The sequence below is a fragment of the Urtica dioica genome, chromosome 8 (genome assembly GCF_054948205.1).
Source record: "Urtica dioica subsp. dioica isolate 48M chromosome 8, U.dioica_male_clone48M_v1_H2, whole genome shotgun sequence".
In the NCBI taxonomy this organism is placed as follows: Eukaryota; Viridiplantae; Streptophyta; class Magnoliopsida; order Rosales; family Urticaceae; genus Urtica; species Urtica dioica.
The window spans coordinates 44,037,374-44,056,125 of NC_142763.1; the positions used below are offsets into that span (position 1 = coordinate 44,037,374).

At 39.1% G+C, this 18,752-nt stretch overlaps 1 pseudogene; it reads left to right on the forward strand.

Annotated features, from left to right (window-relative positions):
• Positions 1-1,413: 1,413 nt before the first annotated feature.
• LOC149389908 (uncharacterized) lies at positions 1,414-17,447 on the forward strand (annotated as a pseudogene).
• The last annotated feature ends 1,305 nt before the right edge of the window (positions 17,448-18,752 follow it).

Genomic DNA, 18,752 nt, shown 5'->3' on the forward strand with positions numbered 1-18,752 from the left:
GCTCGTTTTTTGAGCGACGCCAGGCCACGTGGCAGGGGCGTCACTCGCTTTTTGAGCGACGCCAGCGACACGTGGCGTGGCGTCGCTCAAAAAACGAGCGACGCCCCCCTTTTTTTTTAAAAAAAAATGCATAAGTATTTCGCACAGCAGTTATTTCACACTTCATCTTCTTCATTCGACATTTTCTCTCCTAAACCCCCAAATACCTCCATTGAAACCCACCTCCACCACCATTACACATCTCCACCGACCACCTCCACCACCATTACATATTTCTAGCACTCTACTCCAGCCGGCGTCGTGGTTTTGGTGAACGTTTTCGGTCGTGACGCACGGGTAAGAGGTTAGTTTTAGGGTTTTTTTAGGTTTTTTTTGTTTTTTTTTTTAATTTTTTTTATTTCATGATATTATGAGTAAAGATTCTTTGGTTATTTTTTATTGATTTCGGTGTGAAGGATGTGCATTTGTTGTTATTTACGGCCGTCTCCGCGCCCGTAGTCGCCGCCGGTCCCTCCGCCCCTCTTTCGTCCGGTCGCCGTCGTCGGCTTAGGTAGAGTTTTTTTTTTTTTTTAATAAACATTTTATTAAATTTGTTGTTACATATTTTCAGCCTCTCATTAGCTGGTGGACGCCTTTAATCCGGTTTTCACTCGCCGTCGCCGCCGCCGTCCGTGTTAGCATCCAAGTAAGTTTTTTATTTTATTTTATAAAATGTCAATTTTTTTTTGTACATATTATATTGGGCGTCGCTTGAAAATTGTGTGTCACTAGATAATATAAAATGATTATTTTTTGTGTTTTTGATATATGTATCGATATGTTCTGTTTACTAGTAGTTTATAGACTTTAGACGTCGCTTTTTCTTTGTTGGACATGAATTGTGTGTGAATTGTGTGCGAATTTTGTTGTTTTGTAATGATTAAATAAGTTATGTTTAGCTAGTAGGTTAGACTTTAGATGTCGCTTTTTTTTTGCACGTGAATTGTGTGTGATTTTGTTGTGTTGAGATGATCATATATGTTATGTAGTTTAGATGTCTTTTTTTTTTTTTTTTTTTTTTTTTTTTTTTTTTTTAAATTGGGTTTAATTTTTGTGTATAGCTTTATTATGGATAAGTTATGGATGTCGGCTCGTAGAGATTCAAATCAATATGTGGATGGTGTGAGAAAGTTCTTGGACCATTGTCTTAGTGTATGTGAAAACATAGAGAGAATTCCATGTCCGTGTGTCAAATGTGGGAATTTAAGCTTTGGTAACATTACTACCCTAAAAGAACATTTGATATGTAAGGGTATCGATCAAAGCTATAAGATATGGATACACCATGGAGAAAATTATGTGACAGAACATAATGTTTTCGTTCAAGATAATTCCAATGAAGAAGACGTTGATGCCCCTTACATCGCTGAGATGGTTAATGATTTGCAAGATGAACTTCAAGACAATCCCGACGAGCTTTATTCTCTTTTAAGTGACGCCGAAACTCCTCTATATCCTGGTTGTGTCAAGTTCACCAAACTTTCAACCTTAATAAGGTTATTCAACTTAAAAGCCAAATACGGATCGAGCGATGTTATGTTCTCAGAACTTCTTGGCTTGCTAAGAGATATATTGCCAGAAAATAATCAGATACCCTCGTCTGTATATGTTGCAAAAAAAACTCTAGCGGCTATTGGTTTGGGATATAAGAAAATTCATGCATGTCCAAATGATTGCATCCTTTACCGTAATGAGTATGAAACTCTTGAGCAGTGTCCCATGTGTGAAGCTTCTAGGTGTTGTCAATGGTGCCCACAAGAAGAGTAGTAGTGTCTATTTATGTACATTTGATGTCATATAGTCTTACGAAGACTCTTGCTTGTAATAGCTTATTCATTAATAAAAAGTTGAAACGTTCATTCAATCTTCTTTGTTTGAAGCTTTATGATAAAACCTTAGTCTTTTAGTCCATAAACAAACTTAACAACTTACGAAGAGACAAATGTAGATTTGCATGAACAAACTCTTCGTAGTTTGCTTAAAACGATATATTCGCAATCTTAAGGTCAAAGGACTATTGACCTCAGTATGATTGTTAGAAGAATCTATGATGTCTGGTTATGAGGCATTGAGAGTTGGAGACTCTATAGTTCTTCTAGGTATCTTCCGAAGGTACTGAATTGACCAGTGCACTTCTAGAGACAATATAAGAACAAACCATTTAACCTCTTATGTCTCGAAGTCACTATGTATGAATTGCATCATGCTTACCTTAATCCTGAAATGAGACATGCCATTTCACACCTTAGTATTCTCATTTGAGAAAGTCAAAGTTCGGACTCACTATGTGATTCCGAACAAGGCCAATTGGTGAAGTACTAAGTTGTGAGTCTGTCATGAGTAACTTTGTGAAGTTCTCATAGATATGGAATTCATGTACAAGATTGTTGAAATGCAATGTATGTCACCTCATGCTTTGTTCCTTGGAGTGTGAATAAATGAACTGGCCAGTGTCCAAATTGAGTCCTGACTCTTTTGGATGAAACAATGTGACTTGTTAGCTCCTCGTCAATACATTGTTTCTAACTTATTCACAAGCGACAAAGGAGTTGAGGAAATAACAGCTAGAAGGGTAAAATGGTAATTTTGTAAATCCCGACTAGCTGATGACATTCATGAAGGGTAAACATAGATAATATTCAGTGGATCCGCTCATCATAATTAGGTCGAATTCTTGAGTAGAAAATAAATTCATTTGAACCGAGAGATTTTCAGTGTCAGCTCTTTAGTGGAGTCAGTTGGCATTAAGCTAAACTTGGAAAAGGTTTGTGAACTTTTGAGTCCAAGTGTTTAGCTCAAGCTTTGTTCATTTGGGTCCATGAGGTCACTGTCACGAATCACATCGATAGGAATAGTTAAACTGGAAGCTAAGTCAAAACAAGAACGAAAATTGTCGAAAGGGTATTTTTGTCTTTTGAGACATAAGGATGAAATGGATGTCAATAAATTTTGACAAGTTCATTTGATGACTTAATGTCACTCGGCCACAATATGATTAACTGGGCCTTGTGAATTAATTTCATTTCATGAGAATTTTATTGAAAATTCTTAATGGGCCTTTCTCATGTTGTCATGAACAAATGAAGAAGCTTCTAGAAGCTCCTTCTAGAGAGACTTGGGCGCCTACCCTAATAGAGAAATAGGAGAGTTTATTTTGTGCATAAATGTATTTAGATACTTGCCAAAAGAAAAAGCGGAAACAAATTTCCTCCAAGAGGAAAGTGGGAATCGGCCAAGTGAGAGACAAGGCAAGGCCTTGAACAAAATTGGAAACAAATCAAGGCTTCTAGAAGCCTTGAGTTGGCCGAGTGTCTCAAAGGGAAAAAAGAGGAAATTGCTCATGAATATGTGATATTCTATAGAAGAGGAAACTACCTTATTGAAGGTGAGACCTCTCCTATAAATAGGAGCCTCATTTCCTCACATTTCATTCATCCAAGTTTAAGAGATTTGAGAGACTCTCTCTCTAGAACTTTGGCCGAAAATCCTCTCTCTCTCTCTCTAGTTTATTTTCGATTTTTTCTTGTCTTGGCACCTAGGTCCTCACTTGACCTAGTGTTTAGCTCTGCGACTTCGAGACTCGTTCTTAAGTCGTAGTGTTTAAAAGTGCCCACTCACTGATTCCTTCTTTTCGAGTGATTTAGTGATAGAAACTTTCGTGGTTGCTCGAGGTGCCGAGGAAAGGAAGAGAGACGTGCTGCGAGGGGAGACGAGCGTTGCAACTTTCTAAGAGCTTCTCAAAGATCAAGCTTCAAGAAAGGTTAGTAAACTTCTAGCTCATATTGGTTTTTAATTACATGTACTTGCACTTGTCTAGGTTAGTAAAAACCGTTTTTACTTGTAAAAGAAAATTTTTAAAATTCCGCCGCTTACCGAAGCGTTAATTATTTTCTTAAACCCTAGATCGATTCTAACAAATGGTATCAGAGCTATGGTCAAAGATTAGCATGTACATGTTTTTAATATTATGAGCTTGAAAATCGTTTTCGAAAGTTTACTAATTTTGTGACAAGTTAGAATTGTAATAAAACACAAATAAAAGCTTTAAACAACATCTTAAAACGTTCCGTTACACTCGATTCTTTTTCGCACTTAAAAAGGACCAAGCTTTAATTTATTTCTTTTTCTTCGAGCTGGAGTAAACCCGCATTAAAAGTGGCATAACTCTCTGCTCAGAAATCGAAATTTAATTATTCTTGACTCAAATTAAAGCTCTGTCTGTCCTCTGTCCAATGCCACCGGTTTCGGCTCAAAAGGACATCGGAGCCGCCAGATATGGCGATTTTACTCCGAGGTGCGCGGCTGTCTGAAACTCTAGGTTTTTAGAAATCCGGATTTTCAAACCCCACTACCATGAGTTATAGAACTCTAATGAGAAAATTTTCTTGAGCAAAAATGTTTTTCATATGATTATAAACATGATGTGTAAGATTAAAATGTTTTGATTTTGAAAGTTTAATTGAAATTGAATTTTTACAAAACTAGTTTGAATTTTGAAAAACCGTTTTCACTTTCAAACTTGAAAATATTTTGTCATCCAAATCAAATAAATTTTCAAAATGTTTTCAAAACTATATCTATATCACATATGTTCAAAATCTATATGCTCTTGAAAATTTGTGTGGGAGGTCTCCTTGTAGACAAGCCGAAAAATAAAAAGATGTGTAATCTCAAACTTTCAAGTGTTCGAGTGAGTTGAAGTTCACACTTCCCTCACGCACTTTCCCGAAATAGAAAATAGGAAAAGATCGAGTATGTACCTTGTGCCTTTATGCACTAATACTGCTATGAACATGTCGATCTAGGATTCTCTTCTAGTTGTCCACTCTGTCGCTCTCTAACTAGGAAATTTGTTTCCGAACTTAAAAGAGTCGATGAACCAACTCCAAAAACTAAGTGGGAGGGTTATACTTGTTGTTTGTAACCCACGATCCCCAACACTAATGAAAGATGCAATAACGTGGGACTAAGAGCCGCTCTTGCGACCCTCACTTAAATGTGAGTACTCCAAGGCGTTATTGCTTCGATCATTGCTCAATGAGCTACGTCCGAGAGTGATGCAATGATGACAAGGCCTCCCCTTGGGGGATTGTTTTTCAAAGCTGATCTTTTGGACTAAGTGGTTGGTTGCACACTTAGGCTCAATCCCTAGTAATCCTCCCTTGAGGCTCTGCGAAAGGATGTGAGTGATCAAACCAATTTACAAGGTGGCTAGTCAAAATAGATGTATTGACATCTTGGCTTAGCATTAATGATGTGTCATTTACTTATAAAAGGAGATTTTTTGCGGCCTTCTCTTGAGGGAGTAAATTATCGTTTGGTTTATAACACCTTTGGATTTTTATAAAAGTCTTAATAAAACTTAAATCCTAAACCAAAGACTAATCATAAACTTGTTTCAACTTTCATAGGCAACATGTCTCTCAACCTTCTCTCGTTCATCTTTTCCTCGAACAAACTCGAAAACGAAAACTACGTAGATTCGAAACGTAACCTCGACATAATACCTACGGTTAACAAGCACAAATGGGTACTCACCACCCCGTGTCCTCCTCTGACGAATGATGATTCAACTCAAGAGGACAAAGACGCCTTGGCGGCCTGGCTCTGCTCCGATGAGATTGTGAGGTGCTATATATTGGCATCTATGAACAATGTGCTGAAAGAGCAACATCGTGACATCGAGACTGCCGCTGACATGCTCTACAATCACCTTGAGATGTTTGGAGGGCAAAGGCGTCAAACAAGGCTACAAGCAGTCCGACAGTTTATGAACTGTCATATGCAGGCTAGGACTCCTGTTGGAGACTTCATGATACTGATCATTACTTTTATGAATAAAATGGAAATCCTAGGATCTGAGATTGATGGGAAGAATATCATAGATATGATCTTAGAAACTCTCCCCGCATCTCTTGATAACTTCAAGATGAACTACTTCATAAACAAGCTAGAGTACACTGTTACCAAGCTTATGAAAGGACTTCACACTGCTGTAGGTCTCACTATGAGAAAGAGGAATCAAGGAGAGGCACATGCTACTAAGCAAAAAGCCTCCGCCTCTGGAACTAAGAACAGACCTTACAAAGCCGATAAAAAGAACTGTCCTGCCTATCTCAAAACAAAGGAACATAGTATTGTACCAGTTACCGAAGCATGCTTAGTAGCTGATAATGTATCAACGTGGATTCTTGACTCCGCTGCTACTAACCATATTTGTTGTTCCTTGAATGGTTTCAAGAAAACCAAAAGCTTAGAGGAAGGCGAGTTCTGTTTCAAATGGGGTGATGGGAGCCTGGTGTCCGCGGAGGCTATGGGATCCGTGACGCTATCTTTTGAAGACCGCACTTTAACTTGAATAATGTTTATTCTGTTCCTACCTTTGGGAAGAACTTAATATCCGTTGCTCGTCTTCGTGAGCAAGATTATTGTTTAAAGTTCATTAAGAATGGAATTCGTATTTCCTTTTCTAATTCTTTTGTCACTGATGCATGTATGAAGAATGGTCTTTTTTACATCTATCCCACTCAACATTCTCTTTTAGACACCGAAATAGATAACGATCTAATTAGGGAGCCAAAGAGGATCAAACTTTCTGAATCCTCCGATCTAACAAAATCAACATACCTCTGGCACTTAAGACTTGGTCATATCAGTCTAGATAGGATTAAGAGACTTGTGAGGGATGGTCCACTCCAAGCCTCTGCAATAGGCTCACTACCTACTTGTGAATCCTGCATAGAAGGAAAAATGACTAAGCGACCTTTCTCCGATAAGGGTCGAAGAGCCACTGAGTTGCTGGAACTAATACATTCTGATGTATGTGGTCCGCTCAACCAACAGGCACGTGGAGGATACGAATACTTCGTTACCTTCACTGATGATTACTCAAGATATGGGTTTGTCTATTTGCTTAAACACAAATCCGAGACCTTTAACGTATTTAAGGTCTTTAGGGCTTTAGTGGAAAAGCAAACTGGCAAAGTGATCAAAACCCTTCGATCTGATCGAGGTGGTGAGTATATGTCTGGAGAGTTCGATGACTTTCTTAAAGAAGAAGGTATCGCTTCTCAGCTTACCGCACCTGGCACACCTCAACAAAACGGAGTGTCAGAGAGAAGAAACCGAACTCTTATGGAGATGGTTAGATCGATGATGAGTTACTCATCACTCCCGCTTTCCTTTTGGGGATATGCCCTCGAAACAGCCGCTTACATTCTGAACCAAGTTCCGTCTAAAACGGTTCCTGGTACTCCTTATGAAAGATGGACTGGCCGTAAAGTAAGTTTGGGCCACATCCGAATTTGGGGTTGCCCTGCACACGTGCTGAGGCAAAAGACTAGCAAGTTGGCTAGTAGGTCAGAATTGTGCCTGTTTGTAGGATATCCGAAGGAAACCAAAGGTTTTACTTTCTATAGTCCCGAGGACGATAAGACTTTCGTTAGCACGAATGCTCGTTTCCTTGAGGAGGACTTTATGAAGGATGCGAAACCTAGAAGCAAGATTGTGCTTGAAGAAAAGTTGGGTGAGGAAGCTTCTACCTCATCTGTAAGAACTGTTCTTACCCCAACTGAAACACAACCTAACTCATCAGAATCTCATCAAGTAGTACTTAGACGTAGTGGGAGGGCTACTCAAAAGCCTGACAGGTACATGTCTTATGGAGACTCTCTTGTAGCCGTCTCCGACATGGATGACCCTGTTTCCTATAGCCAAGCAATGGCTTGTTCTGAATCAAACCTTTGGCTTGACGCCATGAAAGTTGAAATGCACTCGATGTATGTCAACAAAGTCTGGAAACTTGTAGACCTTCCTGAAGGGATTAAACCCGTAGGGTGTAAGGGGATATACAAGAAGAAAATGGGTCCTGATGGGAACGTCGAGACGTTCAAAGCACGACTTGTGGCGAAGGGTTATACCCAACAAGAAGGGATTGACTATGAAGAAACCTTCTCGCCAGTCGCGATGCTTAAATCCATCCGCATACTCCTATCCATAGCTGCAGCTCTCGACTATGAGATCTGGCAAATGGATGTCAAGACAGCCTTTCTGAATGGCAATCTTGACGAGCGCATTTACATGGCTCAACCAGACGGTTTCGTGGATAAAGGTCAAGAGACCAAGGTTTGTGAGTTGCTTAAATCCATTTATGGACTAAAGCAAGCATCTAGGTCATGGAATATTAGATTCGATGAAACTGTAAAGAGCTTCGGCTTTGAACAGTCAATAGATGAGCCTTGTGTTTACAAGTTAATACACGAAGGCAAAGTTGTGTTTCTGGTACTATATGTCGATGATATACTACTCATTGGTAATGACGTGGGTAAGTTATCTGAGGTTAAGGTCTGGCTAGCAAAGCAATTCGATATGAAGGATCTAGGAGAAGCCGCATACATTCTGGGAATCCAAATCTTTCGAGATAGGAAAAACCGGACCCTGTCGCTCTCTCAAGCATCTTATATTGATAAGGTGATGGATCGCTTCTCGATGCAAGACTGCAAGAGGGGTCAAACACCCTTTAGGCATGGAGTTTCACTCTCTAAGGACCAGTCTCCCAAGACTGCACAAGAGATTGAAGACATGAGGAAAATTCCTTACGCCTCTGCCCGTAGGAAGCCTCATGTATGCTATGCTTTGCACTAGACCTGATATATGTTTCGCCGTTGGCGTAGTTAGCCGTTTCCAATCCAACACTGGACCCGAGCACTGGATTGCTGTTAAGCATGTTCTTAAGTATCTTTGAAGAACTAGGAACTTGATGCTTACATACTCAGGTACTGACCTGACTATGACGGGATATACCGACTCCGATTTTCAAGCGGATAAGGATTCCAGGAAATCCACTTCGGGATCTGTGTTCATCCTTAATGGTGGAGCTGTTGTGTGGAGAAGTATTAAGCAATCTTGCATTGCTGACTCCACAATGGAAGCAGAATATGTGGCTGCTTGTGAAGCATCCAAAGAGGCTATATGGCTTAGAAAATTCCTTAAGTATTTGGAAGTTGTTCCAAACGTCGACAAGCCCATGACCCTTTATTGTGATAATAGTGGGGCTGTCGCTAACTCAAAGGAACCTAGAAGCCATAAGCGCTCTAAACATATTGAGAGGGAATACCATTTGATTCGAGAGATCGCGCAACGCGGAGACGTGGAGGTGAAGTAGATCTCTTGAAGATCCATTCACCAAGGCCCTAGCGAACATGGTCTTCGACCAACTTCGAGAGGGATTAGGCATGTAGGACTACTCACATCTTCTTTGAGTCAAGTGGGAGTTTGTTGTCAATGGTGCCCACAAGAAGAGTAGTAGTGTCTATTTATGTACATTTGATGTCATATAGTCTTACGAAGACTCTTGCTTGTAATTGCTTATTCATTAATAAAAAGTTGAAACGTTCATTCAATCTTCTTTGTTTGAAGCTTTATGATAAAACCTTAGTCTTTTAGTTCATAAACAAACTTAACAACTTACGAAGAGACAAATGTAGATTTGCATGAACAAACTCTTCGTAGTTTGCTTAAAACGATATATTCGCAATCTTAAGGTCAAAGGACTATTGACCTCAGTATGATTGTTAGAAGAATCTATGATGTCTGGTTATGAGGCATTGAGAGTTGGAGACTCTATAGTTCTTCTAGGTATCTTCCGAAGGTACTGAATTGACCAGTGCACTTCTAGAGACAATATAAGAACAAACCATTTAACCTCTTATGTCTCGAAGTCACTATGTATGAATTGCATCATGCTTACCTTAATCCTGAAATGAGACATGCCATTTCACACCTTAGTATTCTCATTTGAGAAAGTCAAAGTTCGGACTCACTATGTGATTCCGAACAAGGCCTATTGGTGAAGTACTAAGTTGTGAGTCTGTCATGAGTAACTTTGTGAAGTTCTCATAGATATGGAATTCATGTACAAGATTGCTGAAATGCAATGTATGTCACCTCATGCTTTGTTCCTTGGAGTGTGAATAAATGAACTGGCCAGTGTCCAAATTGAGTCCTGACTCTTTTGGATGAAACAATGTGACTTGTTAGCTCCTCGTCAATACATTGTTTCTAACTTATTCACAAGCGACAAAGGAGTTGAGGAAATAACAGCTAGAAGGGTAAAATGGTAATTTTGTAAATCCCGACTAGCTGATGACATTCATGAAGGGTAAACATAGATAATATTCAGTGGATCCGCTCATCATAATTAGGTCGAATTCTTGAGTAGAAAATAAATTCATTTGAACCGAGAGATTTTCAGTGTCAGCTCTTTAGTGGAGTCAGTTGGCATTAAGCTAAACTTGGAAAAGGTTTGTGAACTTTTGAGTCCAAGTGTTTAGCTCAAGCTTTGTTCATTTGGGTCCATGAGGTCACTGTCACGAATCACATCGATAGGAATAGTTAAACTGGAAGCTAAGTCAAAACAAGAACGAAAATTGTCGAAAGGGTATTTTTGTCTTTTGAGACATAAGGATGAAATGGATGTCAATAAATTTTGACAAGTTCATTTGATGACTTAATGTCACTCGGCCACAATATGATTAACTGGGCCTTGTGAATTAATTTCATTTCATGAGAATTTTATTGAAAATTCTTAATGGGCCTTTCTCATGTTGTCATGAACAAATGAAGAAGCTTCTAGAAGCTCCTTCTAGAGAGACTTGGGCGCCTACCCTAATAGAGAAATAGGAGAGTTTATTTTGTGCATAAATGTATTTAGATACTTGCCAAAAGAAAAAGCGGAAACAAATTTCCTCCAAGAGGAAAGTGGGAATCGGCCAAGTGAGAGACAAGGCAAGGCCTTGAACAAAATTGGAAACAAATCAAGGCTTCTAGAAGCCTTGAGTTGGCCGAGTGTCTCAAAGGGAAAAAAGAGGAAATTGCTCATGAATATGTGATATTCTATAGAAGAGGAAACTACCTTATTGAAGGTGAGACCTCTCCTATAAATAGGAGCCTCATTTCCTCACATTTCATTCATCCAAGTTTAAGAGATTTGAGAGACTCTCTCTCTAGAACTTTGGCCGAAAATCCTCTCTCTCTCTCTAGTTTATTTTCGATTTTTTCTTGTCTTGGCACCTAGGTCCTCACTTGACCTAGTGTTTAGCTCTGCGACTTCGAGACTCGTTCTTAAGTCGTAGTGTTTAAAAGTGCCCACTCACTGATTCCTTCTTTTCGAGTGATTTAGTGATAGAAACTTTCGTGGTTGCTCGAGGTGCCGAGGAAAGGAAGAGAGACGTGCTGCGAGGGGAGACGAGCGTTGCAACTTTCTAAGAGCTTCTCAAAGATCAAGCTTCAAGAAAGGTTAGTAAACTTCTAGCTCATATTGGTTTTTAATTACATGTACTTGCACTTGTCTAGGTTAGTAAAAACCGTTTTTACTTGTAAAAGAAAATTTTTAAAATTCCGCCGCTTACCGAAGCGTTAATTATTTTCTTAAACCCTAGATCGATTCCAACACTAGGTGGAAGCAGAAAAATGATACAGAAAAGCAATCTAAAATCCTTGTAAAACTATTGTGGCACCTACCAATCATTCCGCGTTTTCGTCGATTATTACGAAATCCTAAGCACGCTCAAAGTTTGACTTGGCATGCTAACCAAAGGATCGATGATGGAAAGCTTCGACACCCCGCAGATTCGCCTGCCTGGAAACATGTTGACTCAAAGTGGCCGACGTTCGGCAAAGAGTCTAGAAATCTTCGTCTCACTCTCTCATCCGATGGTATTAATCCACATAGTCTACAAAGCAGTAGATACAGTGTTTGGCCCGTGGTTCTTGTGACGTATAATCTACCGCCTTGGTTGTCCATGAAACGCAAATTCATGATGTTATCTCTACTTATCTCTGGTCCCAAACAACCAGGTAATGACATTGATGTGTTTTTGGCTCCATTGATAGACGAACTGAAGTTGTTGTGGGAAAATGGTGTCCAAGCTTTTGATGGACATCTTAAAGAGGAATTCACACTTCGGGCTGTTCTGTTATGGACCATAAATGATTTCCCGGCTTATGGAAATTTATCTGGTTATTCTGTCAAAGGCTTTAAGGGATGTCTGATTTGTGCAGACGATACTGAAGGTGAAGACCTGAAATATGGGCAAAAAGTTGTGTATATGAATCATAGACGCTTTTTACCATTAAATCATCGTTTTCGCAGATTTCAAGCGGCGTTTAATGGCAAAAAAGAGTTTCGTACAGTTAAAAAGCCATTGTCAGGAGTTGAAACCTTTAATATGTTGTCGAAGATGAAACTTAGGCCTCTCGGAAAAATTGTGAAAAAGCCGAAGAGTGATACGTCTGTAAAGAGGAAAAGAGGGGAGAAAGTAGTCTACGACGAAGGAAGTTGGAAGAAGAAATCGATATTCTTCGAGTTAGAGTATTGGAAGCATCTACTTGTGCGTCATAATCTTGATGTCATGCATATTGAAAAGAATGTGTGCGATAGTGTCATTTCTACACTGCTTAACATTCCGGGAAAAACAAAAGATGGTATATCGTCGCGGCGAGACTTGGTTCATATGGGAATTAGAACTGAATTTGCTCCGAAGGAGAATGGAAATCGTACATATCTACCACCATGTTCTTTTACTCTAACGAGAGAGGAGAAAAAGAAGTTCTGTCAAACATTGTTTGATATTAAGGTGCCGAGGGATATGCAGCTAACATCCGAAGTTATGTTTCTTTGGAGGAGTTGAAAGTCTTTGGACTCAAGTCTCATGATTATCATGTTTTGATGCAACATATTTTGCCCGTGGCCATTGAGTCGATGCTCCCAGACGGATTGAGAGATGCCGTTATACGACTCTGTGTGTTTTTTAACATTCTTTGTTCCAAGGTTGTTGATACATCGATACTTGACGAGCTTCAATCTGACATTGTGACCACGTTGTGTAAATTGGAGCAATATTTTCCGCCATCATTCTTCGACGTAATGATTCATCTTACATTGCATTTGGTGAGAGAACTGCAATTGTGCGGACCTGTGTATCTTCGATGGATGTATCCTTTTAAGAGATTCATGCAAGTGTTAAAAGGATATGTAAGAAATCGAAATCGGCCTGAAGGATGTATCGTTGAAGGGTACTTGGCTGAAGAATCTGTGGAATGTTGTTCTGAATACTTGCACGATTTGGAAGATATTGGACTTCGCACTGATGTTGTTTGAGATAGTGTTACAAGTAAAGGCTTAAACAATGGGGTCGTTTGTTCGATTTCCTATACACAGCTTTTGCAAGCGCATCATACGATCTTAGAGAACTCCGATTTAGTTCAGCCATTTATCGAGTAAGTTATCAAACTTTATATTTTCCTATATTTTTAGTCTTCTATATATAATAACTTCTTATCTGAAAAAATGCAGAGAACACATGAATTTATTGCAACATACGTCGACAAATAAAACTCCGAAATGGATACAAAATGAGCACGTGCGCAGATTTTCAAAATGGTTAGAAGAGAGAGTTTTGACAAAGAACGATGCTATTTGTACACTTCGTTGTTTATCAAAAATACCGAGTACAGAAGTTATCAAGCATTCAGGTTACATCATTAATGGTGTACGGTTCAGCACAGAGGAACGTGATCGTAAGAGAGTCACGCAAAATAGCGGGGTGAGTTTGGTTGCGAAGACTATGCAGATATCGAGTGCAAAAGACACAAATCCCATATATTCAGATATGATATACTACGGAATTATCAAAGAGATATGGGAAATCGATTACGTGTCCTTTCGTCAGCCGGTTTTTTTGTGTGATTGGGTTGAGAGTAATAATGGTGTTAAAGTGAACAAGAATGGATTTACAGTGGTAGATCTAAATAGAATCGGTCATCGTAAAGAACCGTTCGTGATGGCGACAAACGTAGAACAAGTCTTCTATGTTCGTAGTCAGAGCAAGTCAAGATGGTCATGTTGGAATCGATCTAGGGTTTGAGAAAATAATTAACGCTTCGGTAAGCGGCGGAATTTTAAAAATTTTCTTTTACAAGTAAAACAATTTTTACTAACCTAGACAAGTGCAAGTACATGTAATTAAAAACCAATATGAGCTAGAAGTTTACTAACCTTTCTTGAAGCTTGAACTTTGAAGAAGCTTTTGGAAAGTTTGCAACGCTCGTTTCCCCTCGCAGCACGTCTCTCTTTCTTTCCTCGGCACCTCGAGCAACCACGAAAGTTTCTATCACTAAATCACTCGAAATAAAGGAATCAGTGAGTGGGCACTTTTAAACACTACGACTTAAGAACGAGTCTTGAAGTCGCAGAGCTAAACACTAGGTCGAGTGAGGACCTAGGTGCCAAGACAAGAAAAAATCGAAAATAAACTAGAGAGAGAGAGAGAGGGGATTTTCGGCCACAATGTCTAGAGAGAGAGTCTCTCAATCTCTAACTTGTGTTGAATGAATGGAATGAGAGGAATGAGGGTCCTATTTATAGGAGAAGGGTTGGCCTTGGAAGGAAGTAGTTTCCTCTTATTTTCCAAGCCTTTTTGAGCAATCTTTTATTGCCCAAATCCCCTAAATGGGCGCCCACATCAAACACATCCCCAAGGGATTAGTTTCCTCTTTTATTCCATGCCTTGCCTTTGACTTTCTCTTGGCTTGTTTGGCCGAACATCTACTTTCCTCATAGAGGAGATTTGTTTCCTCTTTTTCTTTTGGCAAGTATCTTGATACATTTATGCACAAAATAATCTCTCTTTTCCTTGGGTACTTGGGCGCCTATCCTCATCTAGAAGGAGCTTCTAGAAGCTTCTTCATTTGTTCATAACAATATGAGAAAAGCCCATTAAGAATTTTCAATAAAATTCTTATGAAACGAAATTAATTCACAAGGCCCAATTAATCATATTATGGCCGAGTGACATTAAGTCATCAAATGAACTTGTCAAAAAATTTATTGACATTCACTTCATCCTTTGTCTCAAAAGACAAAAATACCCTTTCGACAATTTTCGTTCTTGTTTTGACTTAGCTTCCAGTTTAACTATTCCTATCGATGTGATTCGTGACAGTGACCTCATGGACCCAAATGAACAAAGCTTGAGCTAAACACTTGGACTCAAAAGTTCACAAACCTTTTCCAAGTTTAGCTTAATGCCAACTGACTCCACTAAAGAGCTGACACTGAAAATCTCTCGGTTCAAATGAATTTATTTTCTACTCAAGAATTCGACCTAATTATGATGAGCGGATCCACTGAATATTATCTATGTTTACCCTTCATGAATGTCATCAGCTAGTCGGGATTTACTAAATTACCAATTTACCCTTCTAGCTGTTATTTCCTCAACTCCTTTGTCGCTTGTGAATAAGTTAGAAACAATGTTTTGACGAGGAGCTAACAAGTCACATTGTTTCATCCAAAAGAGTCAGGACTCAATTTGGACACTGGCCAGTTCATTTATTCACACTCCAAGGAACAAAGCATGAGGTGACATACATTGCATTTCAGCAATCTTGTACATGAATTCCATATCTATGAGAACTTCACAAAGTTACTCATGACAGACTCACAACTTAGTACTTCACCAATAGGCCTTGTTCGGAATCACATAGTGAGTCCGAACTTTGACTTTCTCAAATGAGAATACTAAGGTGTGAAATGGCATGTCTCATTTTAGGATTAAGGTAAGCATGATGCAATTCATACATAGTGACTTCGAGACATAAGAGGTTAAATGGTTTGTTCTTATATTGTCTCTAGAAGTGCACTGGTCAATTCAGTACCTTCGGAAGATACCTAGAAGAACTATAGAGTCCCCAACTCTCAATGCCTCATAACCAGACATCATAGATTCTTCTAACAATCATACTGAGGTCAATAGTCCTTTGACCCTAAGATTGCGAATATATCGTTTTAAGCAAACTACGAAGAGTTTGTTCATGCAAATCTACATTTGTCTCTTCATAAGTTGTTAAGTTTGTTTATGGACTAAAAGACTAAGGTTTTATCATAAAGCTTCAAACAAAGAAAGAATGAATGAACGTTTCAACTTTATTAATGAATAGATAGGCAATTACAAGCAAGAGTCTTCATGAGACTTTATTACATCAAATGTACAAAATAAAGACTACAACTCTTCTTGTGGGCACCATTGACAACAGGTCATACGTATTCGCTACGCAGAGTAAAGATTACGCAAATGAACTTCAGGATGAATTGCATGATAATGATTTTTTTAGCTAAAACGTTAACTCCTATCAAAGGTCTATGTTCAGATGATGATATCCTTGTTGACAACGAGGAGTTATTGTATCTACGTGAGAATGGAGAGGGCATTTATGTAGATTAAAAATATGATGAAGTAAGTTAATTTGTTTAAGAGAATCGTGAACAGTATGATGTTATTATAGAGTTATTATCGATTAATAATTATTTGATTGTTTGTGCAGGTTTAAAATGTCCGACAATGAAGCTTCCGGTTCCGATGATGCTACGCCTAGTGAGAGAGCAAAAAGAGGTCCAACAAAACTCCCGGCAATAGTACATGCGAGGAGTCAAGGAACTAGACTCGAAGTTGACGTGGATGAGTATGGAGCGCCTATCGGTGATAAGGCAAGAAGCTTTGCAAGCTTTTTGGGTGTTCAAGCTAGAAGAGTGTCCATTCTTTACGATGATTCGCGCGAAGTTCCTCTCCACCTTAAGAACATAATGTGGAACGATATTCATGTAAGTTTTTCTTTTAGTATAAAACTATTTGTATGATGTTTACATAATTGTTTAGTATCTAACACTCGTTTTTCAGACAACCTTTGAAATCGACGATATTTACCGACATGAGGCAATGAAAAAAATTGGAAAAATGTGGCGTAATTTCAAGAATAGGTTGACACGCGAGATCTACGATAACGTTAAAGAAGACATTAATCCGGAAAGTTTTGCAGAGTCTCACGAAGATGAGTACGGTATTCCAAAAGATGATTGGATCAAATATGTGAAGAAGCGGCTAAGTTCAGAATTTGCGGTAAGTTATTATGTAACCATTTTTCTTAAATACAATCTAGTTCTAAAAATTTATGTTTTGACTTAGGAACTTCGAAAAGTGCAACAAGTGAGAAAGAAGACAGACACTACTCCACATCGACTAGGGCAAACATCATACGCGGAGTTACGAGAGAAAATGGTATCTTATTTTTCATTAATAGTATATGTATCGTCCCATTTTTTATATATTTACTATAATTCATGTTCTTAACATAGAGGAAGAAGAATCCAGAGGGAGCTATACCGGATCGTGCCTCGGTTTGGATAGAGTCACATAGAAATGCCAAAGGAGAGCTTGTAGATGATGCACTAGGCGTTCAAAAAGAAATTGTGAGTAAACTGTGAACTTTATTCGAATGATTTATTGAAATGATAATATGTGTTAATAATATACGTTTTGTAGGCTCGGCTAAATGCACTAAAAGAAGGGTGAGGTTTACAAGAAGTTGGAAGGGCTGATATTTTGTCAATGGCTATTAACAAGCCCGAGTACAGCGGACGTGTGCGAGGTGTTGCGGGAACCACAACACCGACTAGCTATTGGGGAAAATCCTCACAAAGTAGAAAGGAAGTAGAACTTCAAAGTCAAAAACATCACATGGCGATTCTAGAGCAAAATAAGCTTCTCGCCGAGCAAGTTCGACAATACGCAGAAGAAAGAAAGATTTTTGAAGAGAGACTACGAAATTTAGAGCAAGAGAGGCAAGAAGGTTGGAGCAGGGGACCGTCTTTTCAGTTCCCCCCAGATTTCAGTACTCCTTTTCAACAATGGCAACAAGCTCCTTCCTATCATGGAGATTTCAGTTCTCAGTTTCATATGCCTCAACCACACTACACTCCCCAACCTACTCCGTTTCAGGTGCCGCAACAACATGATACTCCACATCCTCATCAGGTAATAAAATCAAGTAGTTTTGGTACATCATATTATTATATATCAAATAATAATATAAATTTTACTATCGTTAAACTAGGAGATGTTTGTGGAAGAACCCGAAGCCTCAGTCGGGCACGGACAAAAGGCAAGCAAAGGATCGAAAAAGGGTCGAAGAGCCACTGAGTTGCTGGAGCTAGTACATTCTGATGTATGTGGTCCGCTCAGCCAACAGGCACATGGAGGATACAAATACTTCGTTACCTTCACCGATGATTACTCACAATATCGTTTTGTCTATTTGCTCAAACACAAATTCGAGACCTTTAACGTATTTAAGGTATTTAGGGCTTTAGTGGAAAAGCAAACTGGCAAAGTGATCAAAACACTTCGATCTGATCGAGGTGGTGAGTATATGTCTGGAGAGTTCGATGACTTTCTTAAAGAAGAAGGTATTGCTTCTCAGCTTACCGCACCTAGCACACCTCAACAAAACGGAGTGTCAGAGAGAAGAAACCGAACTCTTATGGAGATGGTTAGATCAATGATGAGTTACTCATCACTCCCTCTTTCCTTTTGGGGATATGCCCTCGAAACAACCGCTTATATTCTAAACCAAGTTCCATCCAAAACGGTTCCTGGTACTCCTTATGAACGATGGACTGGCCGTAAAGTTAGTTTGGGCCACATCCGAATTTGGGGTTGCCCTGCACATGTGCTAAGGCAAAAGACTAGCAAGTTGGCTAGTAGGTCAGAATTGTGCTTGTTTGTGGGATATCCAAAGGAAACTAAAGGTTTCATTTTCTATAGTCCCGAGGACGATAAGACTTTCGTTAGCACGAATGCTCGTTTCCTCGAGGAGGA